Consider the following 20,454-nt stretch of genomic DNA (forward strand, 5'->3'; position numbering starts at 1 on the left):
CATTTCCCTTCTTTCCCCGGAATTTTGTTCCTTTTTGATTTCCTCCATTTTTCTTTCTATTTCTCGCATGTCTTCTTGTAAAACGTTTTCAAATTTTGTTTCTAATTTTTCTAATTCCTTTTTCTGGACAGTCTTAATATCCTTCATTTTAGTTTCTATTTCTTCTCTCTGCATCTCTAGTTCCTTTCTCTGGCAATTTTGTATCTCCTTCATTGTATTTTGGATATCTTTAATCTCTGTCTCTTGTTTTGCATTCTTTAGGGTTATTTCTTCTATCTGTTGTATCAGTTCTTTCTTTATCCCCTCAACACATCCTTTAATTTCCTGTTCATAGTTTTCCAGACGCTGTTCTATATTCCTGTTATTTAGTTCTATTGCTTGTCTTGTTTCCCGTTGGTTTTCTTCCATTGTTTGTTTTGTTTCTTGTTGATTTCTATCAATTTTCTTTGATGTTTCAATTTGGTTTTTCTCTATTGTTTGTGTCTGTATTTGCATCATTGCTAATAATTTTTCCAGCATCCCTGTTTCTTTTCATTCCTCCATTATTGTAGCATTTCCTTCATTATCCGATCCTTCATCAATAATTGTTTCCTCTTCTCTGTTATCCTCCTTCCTTTCTTGCATTTTGCTTTTACTCCTTGTGGTCGACATGTTGTTTCTTTTCGTTACTGTTTTTGTCCCCGCCAAATGTGAAATTTTACAACACTCTATATGTTTCAGAGCAACGACAATATTCCTCCCCAAATGTATTAAATTTTCACGACAAATATCAAATATGCAATCAGTAAAATTCAAATAATTCAAAATAAATATCAAATGTACGATTGGTAAAGAAAATAAAATCAAATAATTCAATAGCAGTAAATATCCACTAACTACGATCAATCAATAAATCAAATTTATATTCCCTGGAAAAATTGTCAAAATACTTTAAAATTCAAATTCCCTCAATGTTATATGTTTTTATCTCTGGATCACCTGTACTTATTCCAGATCTCTTTCCCTTCCTTCAAATGTAAAGCTGCGATATTTTCAAGCCCCACGTTTTGGAAGCCAGTTATTCTGATATTTAAAGTCTTGGTGCGCCAAGCAATAATTAGCTAATTAATTTTTTGATTAATTAAAATTATTTAAATGATATGATTATGACTCTATCACAATTTTTAATTCTTTTATCTCAGGGTTAAATTCGTGCTTCAATATCTATGCTATTACATGTGAAAGGTAAGGTCCAAAGAATACCGGAATAATAAAAAACACATATGATCTAACACTATATATTGAAATAAAAATAATGAAATAATTCACACTCAAAAGTTTTCAATAAACAAATCTCATATAATGATTCTCAAAATTTTGTTCTACGTACGTGAACAATCAAAATTAATGGTACAAACAATATTAATTGAAATCTCAAAATCCCAAACTATTCTAACTCTCCTAATCAAAATATTTATATCCTTTCTAAATTAAGTGTAAAAATTGTGTTATCAATAAAAGAAAAAACTGCAGAAAACAAAAATATCTCTCTCTGATGATGAGTGGTCCAAATCCTTGTTCCTTGTAGACTATATTATCTCCTCTCAACCGCTCCCTATGTAATCAGCAATCTTACAACAGATTGTTGCAAGTATATCGTCCTTAATGATCTCCTTCAAAAGCACAAATCATTCAAATTATGATAGCCTTTCTCCTCTCGATAAACTAAATCTCTCGTTGGCCCGAGTGAAAAATGACTCTTGGAATATCTTCTCTTTACGATAAACTGAATCTCTCGTTGGCCTGAACAGTGACTCTTGGAATATAAGTAGAAAAATATGACTTACAATATTTTGTTGCTTCAGCTTCTGTCAGATACACTAACTCCACAAAAAACTCACTAACATTCAACACTACTGCTTGCTACTTCTCGGGAACCGCCAGAGAACAATCACTGTTCGTCTTACAGACTTGGAAAACCAACTGATTATCTTTTCTCTCTCCTAAATCTAGCTAAACTTTCATTCCTACATACCTATCCCACCTTTTTCAATCTCCGCCAATCAAAACTCGTCACAATTCCCCATTTTTTCATTTCGATAACAAACAAATTTTTACCTATAATTATACAATTTCCTAAAACTTATTTACAAATAATATTTTTCTATAATTCTTAAAAACTAACAAAAACCTCTTTCTTTCTAAAATCTCTTCTATTGTCTCTAATCACTGCATTAATGTATTTGGAAAACCCGGTTCAATTGTCTTTGGATTTCACTTAAAATTATGCGGGTCACTCAAGTATAACAAAGAAATAATTTATGTATAGCTTACATTTTGTTTAATACAGGTAATCCAAGAATTTAAAAACTTTCCTTCTTCGAAATGTTTGTTGGTTATTATCCTACTTATCTGAATTATTTTAATGTTTTTGAACTTTGAAATATTTTAATCAACCCAATATTTTTCTCGATTTTACATATCATAACAATATATATATATATATATATATATATATATATATATATATATATATATATATATATATATATATATATATATATATATATCTACGGCATAAAGTGAACTCCGCCCATGTTAAAATTCAGGTTCAAAAGAGCTCCGTGGTCAAGTGGACACCGATATACGGAGCTCACTTGACTATTCCATAATATTGACTCTGTCGATTCATTAACATGTGTAGTTTCATAATTTTTAAAAATTTTGTGGAGCTCATAAGTAGCCCTGTATCATGAATGTATATCGCTTGGTTCACGTGTATATATTATAGGGGTCGTTCAGATCTTTTTCACTGTATATTGGAACCATAAGTATATCGGTCTAAGTAAGCTCGGATGGTTTGGCAACTAGGCGATTAAGCCGTATATTTCCAGCGTATCTTCTAAACGGTTCATACGGACTCCTTATTTTTGTTATCATTCATACGCATTACAGTATGTAATAGATATGTATACTATCAAATACCTGTTTTTGGTAGGTACGTGCTTTTCTAAAAATAGCTTTATGGATACAAAAGGATTTCATTACCAAATTGGATGTATTTTTTCATATGCGTAAATTTCCTAATGTATTTTGTTAACGTCAGTATGTCTTTATACGTTTCGTTTAAGAATCCGATTAATAAGAACTTTTTTTATTTCATCCATTGTTTTACGATATCTTGTACACAGCTGCTTTAATATTTTATTTCTGGTTTTGTCTGTGTACTATATATAATTAGATAGTTTATCTTAGAATAAATATTTAAGTGCTAACATAGATATTTTTGTGTAAAAATTGGTAGTAATGCGCAAAAAAGGGAAGAATGCTTAATTTATCTAACAAAAATATACCACTTCACCAATATTACATACTTCTGAATGTTTAATCTTCTATTTAGGGGCAATATGTAATCAATATAAGTGGAGTTAGTGTCAAATTTGCAATGATTTTTAAAAGCAATAGCTTACTGACTGTACTTTATATGTTCAGTTCAAATAATTAAACCTTGTCACTTCAGAAAAGAGCGATTTGAAGGGCAAAGTTATCTAAGAAGGTGGGATGAATCTTGTACCACCTTGTATCTCTTGCTGCGAATCCAGACTTGGTTTCTTTCGTTCTCTAGCTACCTATCTTTGGATATTAGGTGGATTGATAGCTACGATATTCTAGAGCTTATGTATGGATGTAAGTCTTAATATCCGCTGAATCTGGATGACTAATTTATAGCAAAATCTACGTATTAAGTATGTGTTGGTGTCATCCATACTGGCAAGGTATATTCGGCAGCAAAAGCGTAGAGTGCAAGGGTCTACGTCTACGTTTCCTATTTTTAGCTGAAAAGTTTGCGAAGAATATTATTTTTCTGGTTGCAGTTTGCCATTTAGTTTTAAACAAAGTTCTGTGAATGACAAGGTGTGATACAAATTATCTTCAAGGTATTTATAGCAAGTTCATAGTTTAAGAATTTCATGACACTATTGGATGTTCAGATTTGTGAAAGCGTCTTTGTTAGGGACATTGAAGGAGCACACCTAATTCTTACCGGGGTTTGGCTTAAAATTGATTCATAGTCTATTTTTATTGTACTTTAATAAAATAAAGGCAGATTCGACTTTTTTAAATAATTTTAAACTGTTTGTTCTTGTCTAGTGTAGTGTTATGTTTAACTATATATTTAATTTTATGTTTATGACATTCTGCAATTATTGTTGGATAGCCCAATTGACGAAGTAAGTCTAAAACGTTAATCACAAAAAACATTTATTATCCAATAACTTCGAGTCTTTATTGAGGTTAATCAATTTCTTGACAGGAAGCGAAAGTACTTGGGCAAGATTTAATTAATAAAACTGTACTCGATATCTGCCTTTATTTTATCAAAGTTCATTTATTCGAGCATTCAACCTTGTATCTATTTTTTTATTGTGTTTAAGATATGATTTAGATTTTTTCCACTTCAGAAACAAAAGTTTTTGGTTGTGCAACAGGATATGTATCGTCTACGTAATAAAAGTCCTAGTATTTACTGGTATGGGTTGTGTAAATGGTCTATTATCGGTAAAATTATATTAAGGATTATGTGCAGAAGTATTTTATATAGCTGACAAAATAAATATATTGATCGATAGCTTTTGTGGTCGTTGGAGTTTTTGCCAGGTTTAAGCAAGGTAACAACTTTGTCTTTGCTTTGCTTGTCTGCAGACTTTGGATATCAGTAATTGTTGTGTTTTTGGTACAAATTTTATAATAAGCTTTGTGCTCAGATCCTCAGTCAGGAACCGTAATATTGTTCATTATATACGTAGATAGTGGATCCAAGCTCAACATAGTTGAAAGGTTCCCTCAGCTGACTGGTTTTGTCCTCTCTCATTTAAGTTTTTCTTTACTTCTTTGCCCGCAGAGATAGCACTTTTACATTTAATATGTGATTTTCAGGGATCAGCTTAATACCAAATACCCTAGGTTTGCACTAGAAATACGTCACATTTGTGCTAAGCGCACATGTCTGATAAAGTTAAGTAAAGTAAAGTGTCTTTATCTCTAGATATGCCCTTAATATTTGTAGACATAATTAGAATAGTTGGTCCTAAAAAGGACCGATTTGACAAAAATCATATTGAACGGGTGATTAGCCGATTAATTAATTATTCATTACCCAGGGTACGTCCGATTGCCATGGTCTTATTAGTACTTAAATTTTCGTAAAGGCTTCTCTTTTGAACCCTATAAGAAATGGCTAATCTTTAACTTTTCATTAAAAATTTAAATTTTACATACTGTTACTTTTCGACGATATTTCGAATCAGATATGTATAGTAATCACCGTACTTAATATAGAGTCTCTTTGTGAAAAGTAAGTGAGTTTATCATATCGGTGACAACTCATATATGGATAATAAGAACATAAACGGGTAAAATAAGTGTACACAATTTCAAATAAATATATCGGCGCTATTGTTCAGGAGATGGGTTTATCCCAGAGATCAAAGGTTACATGTATGTTAAAGGTTCTGTTTACGTATTTTCATTACTAAAAAAGTATATTTAAAATAAAAGCCTTAAGGTATTTTTAGATTCTATGGAAATTAGAATTTAGGGAAATCAGCAAATTAAAAAATACAGCCATAATTCTGAATAACCAACTTGAGACAAACAGTTGTCCCCTCTTCAACTTATTCAGTTACAGGCTATAACATGTAAACGCATACCTGTTTCATTGTCAGATAAAATAAATTTCCATCAAGTAACGGTCGAATCCATCACTTACTTAAAGAGTAGGAAAAGACAGGCTTATGCTTTAGAGTACGGATACTTTATTACAAAGTACCCTTTGCTTTTGGCAATTAGTTTCTCACTTTCTCAGCGATGGATCTCCCTTTCCTCATCAATAATATTCTCGCTCGATACTGTCTGAATATCTTATTCTACGATATTTAGATTTCACTATATGCTCTACATTTCTTGGCAATACTTCTGATGGCTTTTCTAGTAATACTGATCTAATTAATACCTGAGTTTTACATACATTTAGGGATTCGTATTAGACTTCTGGATTTAAAAGTGTTATGAGGATTATATATACATCAGTTAGTTACCTTAATATTCCATTTTATTTCTTATGTGACAACGTTATCTACGATACCCAAAATGCTGCAATCTTTTAAAATTATATGGGTTTATTGTTACGTTATGTCCTACTCTACATCCTTTCTTTTGTATGTTAAAAAACATTTATTTGGATTTCTGATTACTGACTATTAGACCGTTTATTTGCTGCTTGTAGCATTATTCTAGAGCATTCTAATATTTAATCTATGGATTAAACCGGATAGCAAATAGATATTCTTCACTTTCTCATAGAAATAATATTCTAACATACAAAATCCTATTAAATTTCCAAAACCTTCCTTAAATATTATATTCACTTATGAGGCGCAGAAGCAATATCAGTACTATAATAAGGCCTGGACTGGCTAATCGTTGGATAATAGGAAGCATGAGTGTAGCAGTTTTAATGTTTTCCTGACTGCTACCTGGGATCGAGGGGCAGAGATATCAGTACCAAGTTAATGCATATAGGAATTGTTGCTTGAACTTTATTATTATTAAATAGCCCTATATTTCCTAGTAAAATCGTCATGACTTTACAGTAAGACAAATTTTCGAACGTTGGTTATGGAAACGTTAAGGACATACCACCGAGTTTCCTATGTCGATATCCCGCAAAATCTTTGTAATAATGATAACCGAACCAAAAAACACAGATTAAAATAGGCCCCGATAAGAAACTGTGTTATAAAACAGTCGAATAAATACAGATTCTCGATTTAAATATTCAAAAAATTAATGAACAGCTTACTACAATAGAAATAACGCATATTTAAGATGCAATCCATTAATGGACCAAGGTACAAAGCACTCCTAGCATATGCTAATGATATTGATCTCATAAGAAACTCTCTCCCGTCCGCAAACGACATCTTTAACAAAGTGAAGAGAGTACAAAAAATGTTTCACTTAGAATCAACAAAATGAAAACCAAATACAAGCGAATCAAGAGAAGAGAGCAATTCAATACATCTAGATAAAATAATAGAGTCAACAACTATAATTTCGAAAGTATGGAATACTTTTAATATCTTAGATCAATAATCACGGTTAATAATAATGTCACTAAAGAAATCATCATCATCATATAACGGGGGTCCTACGGCGATTGCCGCTTCCCGCATTTCAGCCTCCATCTTTTCCTATCTCTCCAATCTCCCTCTTCTAAGCTTCTAGATTGCATTGTTTTTGTAATTTCTCTTCTCCAGGAATTTGGTGGTCTTCCCCTTTTCCTTCTTTCTGGCGGAACATACATTAAGGCTTTCTTTGGCCACCGCTCCTCCTCCATTCTCATCACGTGACCATACCATTGTAATTGCCTTCCTTGTATTCTATCTGAAAGAGTATCTCTAATTCCTGTACGGTTTCGTATTTCCTCATTCCTGATTCTTTCCATTCTCGATACTCGACATGACCTTCTAAGATAATCCATTTCCACAACGTCTACTTTATCTCGTTCATTCTTTGTCATCGTCCAACATTCGGCACCATATGTGGTAATTGGTTCTACAATTGCTCTGTATACGTGAAGTTTGGTATGCATCTTTATTTTATTAGACCACAGTAATGAATTCAGTATTCGGATTTTTCCCTTGGGTTATTCGGTTTTGTACATCTATCTTAACTCTGCCATCTGCTGATATGATGCTTCCTAGATATTTATACTGGTTGCAGCCTTTTATGACTGCGTTTTCAAGCTTCAGATCTGTGGTATTTCCTCCAATTTTTAAATATTCTGTTTTGCTTATATTTACAGTAAGCCCCCATTTGGCATATTCCTCAAATAATTTTCGATTCATATAATTTATATCTTCCTCATCGGTTGCAACCACCACCTGATCATCTGCAAACAACAATGTATACAGAGTTTCTTGTCCCACTTCGATGCCCATAAATCTACATTTATTTCTCCAATTCCTCAATGCTTCTTGGACGTATATTTTAAAGAGTGTCGGTGACAAACAGCATCCTTGCTTTAGGCCTTTAGTGACTTTAAATTCATTTGAGGTTCTGGTTCCAATTTTTACACAACTAACTGCATTTTCGTACAATTTATATATCGCTCGGATATACGTCGAATCCAATCCGGACCTTTTGAGGACCTCAAACATTTTCTTTAACGGGACACTATCATATGCTTTCTCAAGGTCTAAAGAAATACAGAGCATAATTCTTCTAAAATTATTAAACCTCATTATTATATCACTACAAGTCAGTATAGAATAAGAACATATACTGAATAAAGAAAGCTCTTATAACGATATTGTTCAGGAAAATAAATCGCTTAAGGTAGATCGGACACATGTCAAACTTGTCAAACAAGATGTCAAACTTGTAAAACTGGTATGGAAGAAACTTAGCACAGAAGAATGCCACTTGTGTGTCTAAGTATACAATGGAGAGAAAACATCCAATCATATCTTAGAAAATTAACATTTCATTGAAGATTCGTGGAAAATCGATCAACTTGGAAAAAAGTTGTAGTTAGCGAAGACCCACCCGTGTTGTAGCGCTACGTAATGATGACAATAAAGAAAAAAGAGAAACAGTGACAAAAAGCAACAAAAATGGACTAATGGAGCACAGCTGCTTTAAAATCTTGATATGAAATACAATAGATGATTGATGCCGAAACAGCTGTAGTGATAAGATACAATTAATTTGGTGTAAGTTTTGAAAACAAAGTTTTTAGTATTTTGTTGTTAAATAAAATGGAATTAACATACGACATTATATACGCTATAATAACTAGACAACTTGTATGATACGGACATATAAGGAGAAAGTTTCATGAAACAATAAACTACCCAATATTCGATATGAGTGAAATCGATATCAATAAAGAAAATGAGGAAAACTAAGGCAAAAGGTAAAAAAAAGTAGTGATTAAAAAATGAGAGAGGTACCTTGTCGACAACATGTGCTTAATTAGGAACGAATTGAGATAAATAAATCATTAAATCTATACAATTTTTAACAATGCATATTTATAGGTCATTTTCAGAGCCAACGTGCTAATTGTATGTAAAATGAAACTTTTTAAGGTTTTTAATGTTTATATGAAAGATGAAACCGTATGAAACATAACCGTGAAATTTATATACCAACATATTATAAATCTCTTTTAAAAGTATACTGACACCTACACATTATCACAATACTAAAAGTATAATTTCACTATTTGAGAGAGTGAGTCATCGTTTAAAGACCCAGAAATGCGGACAGCCGTTTGGAAATCCAGTGACGTACACTTACTTTTATTTTAACGTTAATTATATTTTATTTTTCAAATATTAATGTTCGAAATAGGCCACAATATATTTATTTACAAGTTTTTACTGACGTTTCGATCTCTATATCCAAAGACCGCTTTCAAAGATATAAATGATAGTAATATTTTTTTTATTTGTTTATTATTATATATTTTTATAATCCTATATTGTTTATTTACTTTTTTTTTTCTATCTTTAAAAACGGAATAGAGATCGAAACGTCAATGTATTAAACATGTAAATAGATATATTGTGGCTTATGTCCAACCTTCTCCCTAAAAATACAGAATGCCACAAACAAGCAGCTATAGAAAAATAAATATATCTGTCATTTGTATGTTTGAAAACGGTCTCTTTATAGAGATCGAAACGTCCGTAAATTAAACATTTAAATAAATATATTGTGGCTCATTCCCAACATTATTTCTAAAAATACAGAACGACAAGCGAAAAGCCATAGAAAATAAATAGTACTATCATTTGTATAATTGAAAACGGTCTCTGGATATAGAGATCGAAACGTCAATAAATAAACATATGAATAAATATTTTGTGGCTCATTCCCTACATTCCCCTAAAAATACAGAATGCCACAAACAAAAAGCTATAAAAAAGAATTAATTTTGCAGAAAGTTTACTGATACCAACCGGCTGTCGCGGAAGTTACGCTAAAACGTCTTTTGACGTGACCCGTCCTTAAAGAGTTACACAATGAAATTTTTTTAAAACAAATTTTAAGACAGTTTCCACACCACCCCAGAGATATGTCCTGTGGCGCGATACTTTTTTTAAATGGGTTATCGCCAAGAGCCATATTGTCTTATTAAATAAAATGAACAAAACACTTAAACAGTATAAAACAAAACAAAATAAAATCCTATAAAACAAAATAAAATTCTATAAAAACAAAATAAAAATAATGTTTGATGTGTTTAAACACAAACACTATACACACTTACTATATTCTTCTCGTTTTTTTTTGTTTTTGGTTTTTTTTATGCTGATGTTCTTATTAAACTATTAGAAAATATTATTCGCTGTCTAAACCTGAAGATGCAGTGCTGCTATCGCTGTCATTATCTTCACCACCTGGTGTAATTATAATTGGCTCTAGTAAAACATTGATATGAGTGTCAAGTTCCCACATACGATGTTCTTCTTTAATTATGTGGCCTATACATTTAGTCCATTTCTCTGGAGTTACATGGAGGATTGCTTGAATCAAAAGTTTCTTAATTTTGGTTAATTTGAACGTTTTGTTATTGCGTGCTACTTCTCCTTTCACTTGCTCCCAGATAAGTTCAATGGGATTAAGTTCGCAATGATAAGGTGGTAGACGCAGAACTTTGACACCATAATCTTTTGCAGTTTCATCTACAGCATATTTAAGATATTCAATTTTCCTTAACCGTGCAATGTCAAGTAGTTGAATTTTGAGCATTGATTCTTCGTATGCAATCCCCTTTTCTGTAAGCCATTCTTGAATTCTCCCTTTCCGCCATGCCGTCGTCGGTAATTGTTCTAGTCTGCGGCTATGATATGGCGCATTGTACATAACAACCACAGACCCAGATTCCAATTTTGGTAAGATTCTCTTAAACCAGCGCACAAATACTTCAGAAGTCATTTCTTCATGATAATCACCTGTTTTTTTCGACTCAAATTGAAGCAAACCATCATCAAGGAACCCTGTATCACTTCCTATATGGGTGATGATTAAACGCCGTCCCTTTCCTGATGGAGCCTTTAATCCTGTAGACCAGCCTTCTATAAATGCTTCGCGTTTACTTTTTACATTTAAATCTTGCCAAACTTTTCCAACTGTATGACCTTCGTTAATCCAGGTTTCATCCAAATAATATATTTTGCATCCAGTGCAGCGAATTTTTCGTATTTCTTCTAAATATTTTCTTCTCCACAGAATAATTTCATTTTTTTCTAATAGCATACTTTTTCTGTTGCGTTTTACGTATCGAGAGTTCATTTCGTGCATGGTCCTGATAAGACTCTACGAGATATCTTGGGTAAAGAGTCATCATTTTCGAGCTCTTGAGAAATTTTTTTCAGTGTTGGAATTTCACTCCGAAAATAAAATGAATGAATTTTTCGACGTATAATATTCCTTGTCTCGTCATCCAAAACAATGCTTTTCTTACCTCTAGTTTTACCTTTTTCTTGCTTTTTATTTTCCGATGTATTTTTAAGTACACGATAAATACAGCTAACGGATACTTTTGTTAAACTGCTACAAATGTCGACCGCTTGGCTAACGTTTAATGCCATTTTTCTGCCGACAATTCCTTCATAAACGTTTCGTATCATTATCTTCTCTTCGGACGTTAACATTTTCCGTCTCTTTTGCGGCTTTTCATTCTTGGAATCAACATCAGAATTTTGCTGTCTTCTCTTGGAACAACTCGGTTTTTCGTCCATTGTATTTTAATAATCTGGATATATACTATATATACATAAATTTCAAAGAATATAACTAAATATTTACTATAAAACGACAAAATATAATACTCTTATTATCTATAACACGTTTTATCAATACTACAATACAGTATTGATAAAACAGTATTGACAACAATAAGTTTACAAACTTATCACATAAAATATACTCACAAAAACACATGCACTATTTACCCATAGAAACACCAATGTTTTCTTCGTTCATTTCTTGGGCAAAAAATAATAAAAACTAGTTTTATTGCATGTCTGGATCCGAATTGTAAAACCGAGTTCCCTCGCTAATTCCAACATTGCCAAACGATTAAAAAATAATGTTTTAAAATATCGATTTTTATTTTATAAATTTAAATACGTAACGAAACGGAACATATAAAGTAAATTTATTTTATTACAATTTTGTGCTTAATTTTTACTATTGAAAAAATCATGTTTTTTGGTATTTTTATGACGGTAATAACATTGTTTAAATAGAACTAGTTAGCCAACGCAATGTATAAATTTGTTTGATTCTAATTGAGACAGTCACTAGATGTCACCACTCTTTCTGTCTCAATAGATTTTAATATAGCATTGTTTGTTTGATATACATTATACTAGATGGTGCTATGTGAAAAAGTTAAGGACTAAACTAAACGTCCATTTTTGATCCACTGAATTAAATTCACCAGCGTTGCAATATTTCACTGACATAGTAGCAACAGGTTTGCTTACAAATAAAAATGTTCCAAAAAACAGACCATGAATCAGTTAAGGTTAAGAGTTATTACTATCAACTAGTAAATATCGTGTCAACTAAAATTGTACATAAACGTACTGTGGCTTCTAAATCTTCCTATATCTAAATAAGTTTAAAGAATTTAAATATTTTATTTTATTTGGAAGTGTATTACAAAAATTTGGTCGGAGGTAAGTAAAACATTTTAATTCTATGTGTTTAAAACAAAAAACATTTGTATGAGAAATGAACAAATTAGGTATTTAGAAATAAATTTTAGCGGATAATACATACATTCGATAATATTTGAAAAAAGTGATTTTAAATTAAAATAATGTTACTTCCATAATAAATAAATGGTTTTTTACAGATGGCTGGAAATATTTGTTGTTATTACAATGTGGTTTATCACCATACAAAATTCATGGTTTAAGAATGTTCAGATTTCCGACAAAAAATCTTTCGGCTTGTCAAACATGGATATTACACTCTGGTAAGTAAATAGAAACTTTTTTTATATTCTTTTATTTTACACCGTTTCCGTTACGTAATTAACTTAAAAAAATGTTTATTTTTTTTTCATTCATCATTTGAATTTTACGTTTTCGTTGGTATTATAATTATGATATAATAAACTTCGGAAAAACAAATTAGTGAATAAATATCAAGTTAACATAAACAAAGTATTAGATATTTAAATATGTACCTATTTCTTTAACTACCTATTTTTAGTTATTGTATTGAAAAGTAGAAATAAGTTCATCTTTATCGGAGAACTAATTTATACACCAGTCCATCTGTAAAAAAATCATTGATTATACGTAAAAATCTTATAAAGATATTTGAAGGTTCTAAAAGATATACGAGGGTTAGTTAATAATAAATCTGTGAAGACATACAGGTATTTTGGTTTGTTTTTGTTTAAACAATTTTAAAAAGTGAGAGGTCATTCTTTTGCTTATAAAACGTTTTTTATCCAGTTTAGAGAAAAATAGTTGAAATAAAAATTGTAGATCTCAAAAAGTTCTTCCTTTTGTGAGTTTCTAAATTAAAATATATAAAGAATTCACCAAAATAGTTGCAAAAACCCTTGATTTTGCAGAAATTTATAAATTTTAATAACTTTGTTTTTGCATAATGGTACGTAATGTAACTAATAAAAATAGTGACGATTTGTTTATCATGGAAAGCGATTATTTAAACAACTTTTTGTTGAGCTACCTCAGTTAAAAAAAAATTATGTTTTACGTGCCACAGAAGCCAAGATATTGCAAATTTTACAAGCGCGATTTATTTTAAAAAAGTTCAAATCTAAAAAAAACGGAGCTCAGATGGTTCTCCATTCTACTTTTCCGAAGAGGTATTTTACGAATACCATCATTTTAACGGGTTATAAATTTTTACTTCTTTACCGCATATGCCATTTGTAAGCTGGATCGCACAATTCAGATCTTCATTTAGAGTCCCTTCAATTTTCAGCTCTTACTGTTAATAGACAATGGAAGTATGATTTTAAGAATAAAATGCTTTGGTTTTAAATATAAAATGCTCTCTTGGCTCGTAATGGTCATAGAAGATTCTTTTTTTTTTTAGAAAGTGTGTTTTTCATCAGTTTTTCATTAGCCTCTATATAAGTTTGTGCCATAAACGATATCAAAGATATAAATGTTTATAAACAGATTAAATAACCTATAAACTATTTGCTCTGATTGATATTTAGCGCACTGTAATAACTTATTAATTTCCATAATTTCAAGGAGCTATGTTATATGTTTTTGCACAAAAAAGAGTTATTTTAATTTATAAATAACTCCAAAAATAAGGTTTTTTGCAACTATTTCGATTAATAGTTTCTTGTATTTTAATTTGGATACTCTCAAAAGTTACATTACTTTTTATGATCTACAACTCTAAAAAAGCTGAAAAAATCTTAAACAGATATTTAAAGTCTCTAAAAGGTATATGAGGGGTAGCTGATGACAATTATGTGAAGAATTTAGCTAATTTTGCTTTGCTTTTTTTTTAAACAATCGTAAAAAGTGAAAAAAGTTTATGCGCATAAAACGTTAAAATAAAAGTTATAGATCATAAAATGTTCTCTAATATTGATATTTTTATAATTAAAATACATAAAGAATTGACCGAGATAATTTAAAAACCCTTATTTTTAAAGTATCATTTATAAATGTTAATAACTTTCTTTTTGCATAACGATATGTAATACAACTATTTAAAATTATGGCAGTTAATGAGTTTTTAAAGTGTGCTAAATGTCATACAGTTTATGAGTTATTCAATTTGTTTATCCAGGAGACCGATTATTTAAAGTACTGTACCTGTTCAAACAGTCACTCTAGGGATATTTTGTAAATAGCAATCGATTTTTTATGGCTTCGTTTTAAATTATTAAAAAAAAACATCAAGAATATAATAAATTTGTTTTTAAAAATCAGTTTGAAGAGTAACAAATTTTTAGCATATAAAAATTTCTAATAACTTTGACTTTTTTATGTCATACACTTGTATGTAGGCTCAATATAAAGCTAATAAAAAAAAACATTAAAAAAAACCAAAACCTTCTATGGCCCAGAGGAAATCAAATAGCATTTTTTTTCTTGTTTAAGAAATTGCAAATATTTTCATTGTTTATTAACATCAAGAGCTGAAAATTGAACATTGTAAAGAATATCTAATTTTTATAATTCGATTTATCAATAGCATACACAGTGAAGAAGTAAATTAGTTTTGAAACATTAAAATAATGGTACTCGTAAAATATCGCCACAGAAAAATGCAAGGGAGATCTGTCCGCTGCAGTATCTCAGCTTGTTTCTTGTTAGTGGTTATAGAAAGTTCTGTTTTTTTTTAATTGTGCTTTTACGCCAGCTTTTCATTGAGCCTACGTACAGCCGTATGACATGAAAAATATCAAAAGTAGTATAAATGTTTAGAAGCTAAAAAGCACTTTTGCAAACCATTTTTTTTAATAATAAGTTTAATAAAATGTTGCAGTTTATAAATAAAGCTTCAAATAATCAATTCAAAAAACATCAAATAACTGTCAAAGGTTAAACACCATTTTTAAAGTTCCTAATGGATTTTAAAGATTTAAACAGTGTTAAACAGATAAATTAATTCATCGACGAGTTAACAATACGAAGCGAAGTCTTTTATCACAATGTGATAAGAAAACGAGTATCAAATTTGGTTTTATATTTCAATAGTCGAATTTAATTGTGGCTATATTGGTTTAATTAAAGAAAACCAGTGAAAATCCCAAGAAATAGGTGAGATCCTTTTTTTCTTTCTTTCCAGTTTGGGAGAGGGTCCTTTAGGTACTCACGTTTAGGTATTGTGTTAAGGTCTGGGTAACCAGAACTACACATCATGAACAGCAATTAAATATTTACATTTACACAAAACAACTCCAGTTTCAACCCAAAATCATATGTCGTTGCCGCAGTCTCTAGCCCTTCTTCCCGTTCGTTTTCTGAAAGGGGACAAGTTATTGTCATGCACTCCATTTTGAATACTGTTTTATTTGAATATATTAAAGAAATTGGTAAAATAGTTTATCCAAAAAATATTACTTTTAAATCTCGCATTTCGAATAATCGAATCTACATTTTCCTCACTTCTACCGACATCGTTGATCAACTAATACACCGAAACCTTATTTCAAAAAGAATCGAACCGACCAAAAGAATCCTTGTTTCAAATGTATCTCCTTCCATCCCGCATTCACTAATCGAACAGTCCCTAAGAAATACGGAACATCAGATGATCAATAGGCATATATCATGAGTTTCCTGCTCTATGTATATTTTTACTTCATCTTTTGCCAAATTTAGACACGATATTTAATTAAGTAAGAAAACTTTATGTACTTCAGATACTAGCCCAAGTCTAGTTTGAAAAAAAAATTGTTAATAAAAAATAACCTTAAAATATCCAATCCCTTTTTTAATCAAAAGGTTATACTTGATAAAATAAAAGTTTTGGAACAAATCTGGACCTAACCATATATACTCTTTTCTTCCTTCACCCTTTCCTTATTCATCCTTAGTTTCACAAGATACCAATTATCCGAACTCTTCTATAAACTATTTCGGACTAAAAGCTGCACTCAAATCCTATAAAAACACAAAAATTAGGGTTTTCTAGAATTATCTTGAAAAATTTCTCGAAAATTCCTTAGGCACCAACGACCCTCTAAATGAAGCCAGTAAATTTACCACTGACATACCGCTGACAATCGTTAATGAAAGATCTTGCCCTAATCTATACTAATATAAAAGAAAAATCATTACAAAAAAAAATTTTTGTTAAAATCCATTATAAAAGGTATATAAATTAAAAAACCCAAATGGGCTATGTCATGAAGACAAAAGGTTTTCGGAATCTATATTCCATCATCAGTGTCTAGGTGAACATGTTTTGAGCCGCTAAATATCTGGGTAAAAACCCGTTAAAAGTTATACGTTACAATTTAGTTTACATTATTTAGTCTTATATATTAGGATGTTAAAGCTACCAGTGGATATAATAACATGGCAAATGTTATCATATCCACTGGTAACTCAACCCTGGTGAGGTCCCAACCTCATATAATCTTATACAAAGTGTAGTAAATCTACTTCAAGATAGATCTAACGAACTAGGATTATCACTTACTGAGAACAAATCCAAATTAGTAAAATTTTCCAGAAGAATTTTCACTCCCTTAACCAAAATTTTATTTAACAATTCTCTACTTTCTGTTGTTAATTAATGTAAAATTCTCGGTTTTATGTTTGACTCCAGATTAAATTGAAAGAATCAAATCTCTGAACTTAAAATCAATTGTTTTAAAAGGTTGAACATTTTTAAAACCCTCAGTCATCTTCAATGGGGTGCCGATAAAACTACTTCTAGGTCTGAGCGCTTTTCGCTTTAGTCCTATTGAGAGTGTATACCGTGAATCTAATGAACTTTCTCCTACCCTAAGACGATAGTCACTTTTACTTTCGTATGCTGCATCAACATCCGCAAATCCATTTAATCCCGTTCATTCCCTAATTGCCACAATGGCGTCTTCTTCCATTAACAATAACCAACACCTTATCATAAAACCTATACCTCAATTAATTTGTCCACTACTTAAAAATATTGACCTTTTTCAGACTAGTTCATTTCCTCTAACTTTACTTCCCCTCTGGGCTAAAGATCTCCCTTCAATATATACCTCACTCACCATTTTTAACAAACTTGAATCTTCTAACCTTCTTATAAAAAAAGCATTTTTAGAATTGAATTCTCTATACAGATGCTTCTAAAACTACCACTGGTATTGGTTGCGCAGTAACCACTAAACATGAACTTGTAAGATCATCTCGGTTACCCTTAATATGCAACATTTGCACAGGTGAACTATATAGTATTCTGTTGGCTTTTAAATGCATCTCCCATCAAAACAGACATATTGCTCATTTGTTCAGATTAACTTACATATACTCATTTAGTCAATACAATTTTCACTGACCACCTATTAGTTCAAAACATTCATGACATATACCAAAATCTCTCTGCTTACGATGTAAGTCTCTCTCATATGGCTGCCTTCTCACACCGGAACTACTGGTAATAAAACAGCAGATAATTTTGCCAAAGAAGCTACCAACCATGGGGTGACTGAAGTCACCCCAATTCAACTAGCTAACGAATCTCGAAATTCGATTTTAAAAAGTCAGTAAAGGATACTTGACAAAACTTATAGCAAAAGAGCAAAACAACTTTTCATAAACTTCAATCTTTTATTGGTCATCTCTCCCTAGACTTCATAACTAGAAGAGAAGCATCGACTATTAGAAGACTACGAATCAACCATACCAAACTTACCGACTGCAAACAATTCACCAACCTGTATAAAGCACTGGACTTGAAACCTTCTCTAAGGAACTAGAGAATCATCTACCTCTTCCTCAACTGTAAATTGTATATGTTGATTATGATTGTTGAAAATGTTGACTATTTCATTAATTTTGTGTTTAGGAAGTGCCAAAACTAAATCATCTACATATCTTTTAATAAAAGGAATGGAAAGAGTGTAATTGTTGATACAATCACTGATAACATCATCCATGACTAGATTCCATAGGACTATCAAAAATTTGTTTTTGGTAGTGATATGGGATCTTTTTTTTTCCTAATATTGTTCTGAAGCTATTTTCTTGTGGCATTTTAAATTAATTACTATTTAAATGGGAATAAGCCACAATTAAAGGTTAAAATACGTTTATTGACGTTTCAATTTCCACTTCGGAAATCGTTCTAAAAAACAAACATGTTTGAGAACGATTTCCGAAGTGGAAATTGAAACGTCAATAAACGTATTTTAACCTTTAATTGTGGCTTATTCCAATTTAAATAGTAATTAATTTCTTTTTTTTCCTATCTAAAAAAATTTTACTCTTATATAATATATATATATCTTATATAATACTCTTATATAATATTTATGTCGATCGGATTAGCCAAGCGGGCTGGGCGGCTGGCTTCTCCTTCGCTTCAATGCGAGAGATGTCAGTTCGATCCTCGGCTCGGTGTGCAGAAAACAAAAAGGCTAACGCAGCAGTTTAAAATTCTAAAATGAATCTGCGGCTTAGTCTAGAATATGCTGGTATCTGATCGGCCTATGGTGGAGCAGTACGGCAAGAGATAAGGGCTTGCGGCTAGGTGATACTCCTCCATAGATCCCTACCGGAAGGGCGTCGAACGCCTAAACACCGGGTATATATATATATATATATATATATATATATATATATATATATATATATATATATATATATATATATATATATTTTTAGTGGATTTTCTTGGGCTTAGGTTCATAAAAAAATTTGATTTGATACTAAGGCATTTTTATATATTTTTTCGACGTTTCGGCAGGAAATCCATGCCTTTTTCAAGAAGTAATATTGACTAAAAAACATTTTATGATAGACATAATACGATTTAAAAGTTAAACTTTTGACTTACCAAGCATGTAAAAATTTGTTACTAACAAGTAGACGTCACAATTAAAATAATATTAAAAACATAGGACATACCCACTAAGTCACTACATGTAAAATATATTTTAGATCTAATGTGTTGTTTATTGAAGTTAGTTTATCGTTTAAACAACCAGTTATTTTAACATCATAGGCGTTCTGAGATTGTCTTTTTATGTGTTTTTAAATTAAGTTAAAATATATTTTGTTCAAATTTTTTACATCTTTTTTATCATTTATTGCATTATTATTTTTTTTTATTTGTATAGACTCTAGAAGCTCTCTCTTTTTCCTGTTGGGTTCACTTTTTAGGATCTTGGTTTTTTCAAAATCAAATTTATGTTTTTTTTCGTTTTCATGTTTTGTGAGGGCGGTTGAGTTTTTTTTGTCATATTTGTGGGAACGTATTCTTGAGTTAAGTAGCTGACTGGTTTGTCCAATATAAACTCCATCTTAATTCGAGCAGGGAATTTCATATACAACATGCGATCTTTTTAATAGAGGGGTTTTTGTTTTTAATCTTGTAAAATTCTTTTTCAAAAGATTGTGCCCTTTATGAGCAACCATAATATTATGTTTGGACAGAAGATTTGCAATTTGTTCTGATAATCCTTTTATATAGGGAAGAGACATATAGTTTTTCTTTGCCGTGTTGGTTTCATTGTTATTATTGTTATTGTAAAATTTATGCAGTCGCGATTTGAAAGTGTTGTCGATAAGGTGGTGTGGGTATGAATTAAGTGTTAGTGCTGTTTTTGCTTTTTTAATGGCCTGAGGTCTATTAATAGGATCGGATAATCTAATAGCTCTATCGGCGAGTCCGATAACTACTGATTTCTTTTGAGACAGGGGATGATGAGAGTTGAAATTC

At 30.9% G+C, this 20,454-nt stretch overlaps 1 protein-coding gene across 1 annotated transcript in view; it reads left to right on the plus strand.

Moving 5' to 3' along the window:
- The window catches only part of LOC140447709 (glutathione S-transferase 1-1-like), a 172,942-nt gene that overhangs the window by 86,448 nt on the left and 66,040 nt on the right, over positions 1-20,454 (plus strand). The gene's annotated exons all lie outside the window — the stretch shown is intronic.

This window comes from Diabrotica undecimpunctata, chromosome 8 (genome assembly GCF_040954645.1).
Source record: "Diabrotica undecimpunctata isolate CICGRU chromosome 8, icDiaUnde3, whole genome shotgun sequence".
Lineage (NCBI taxonomy): Eukaryota > Metazoa > Arthropoda > Insecta > Coleoptera > Chrysomelidae > Diabrotica > Diabrotica undecimpunctata.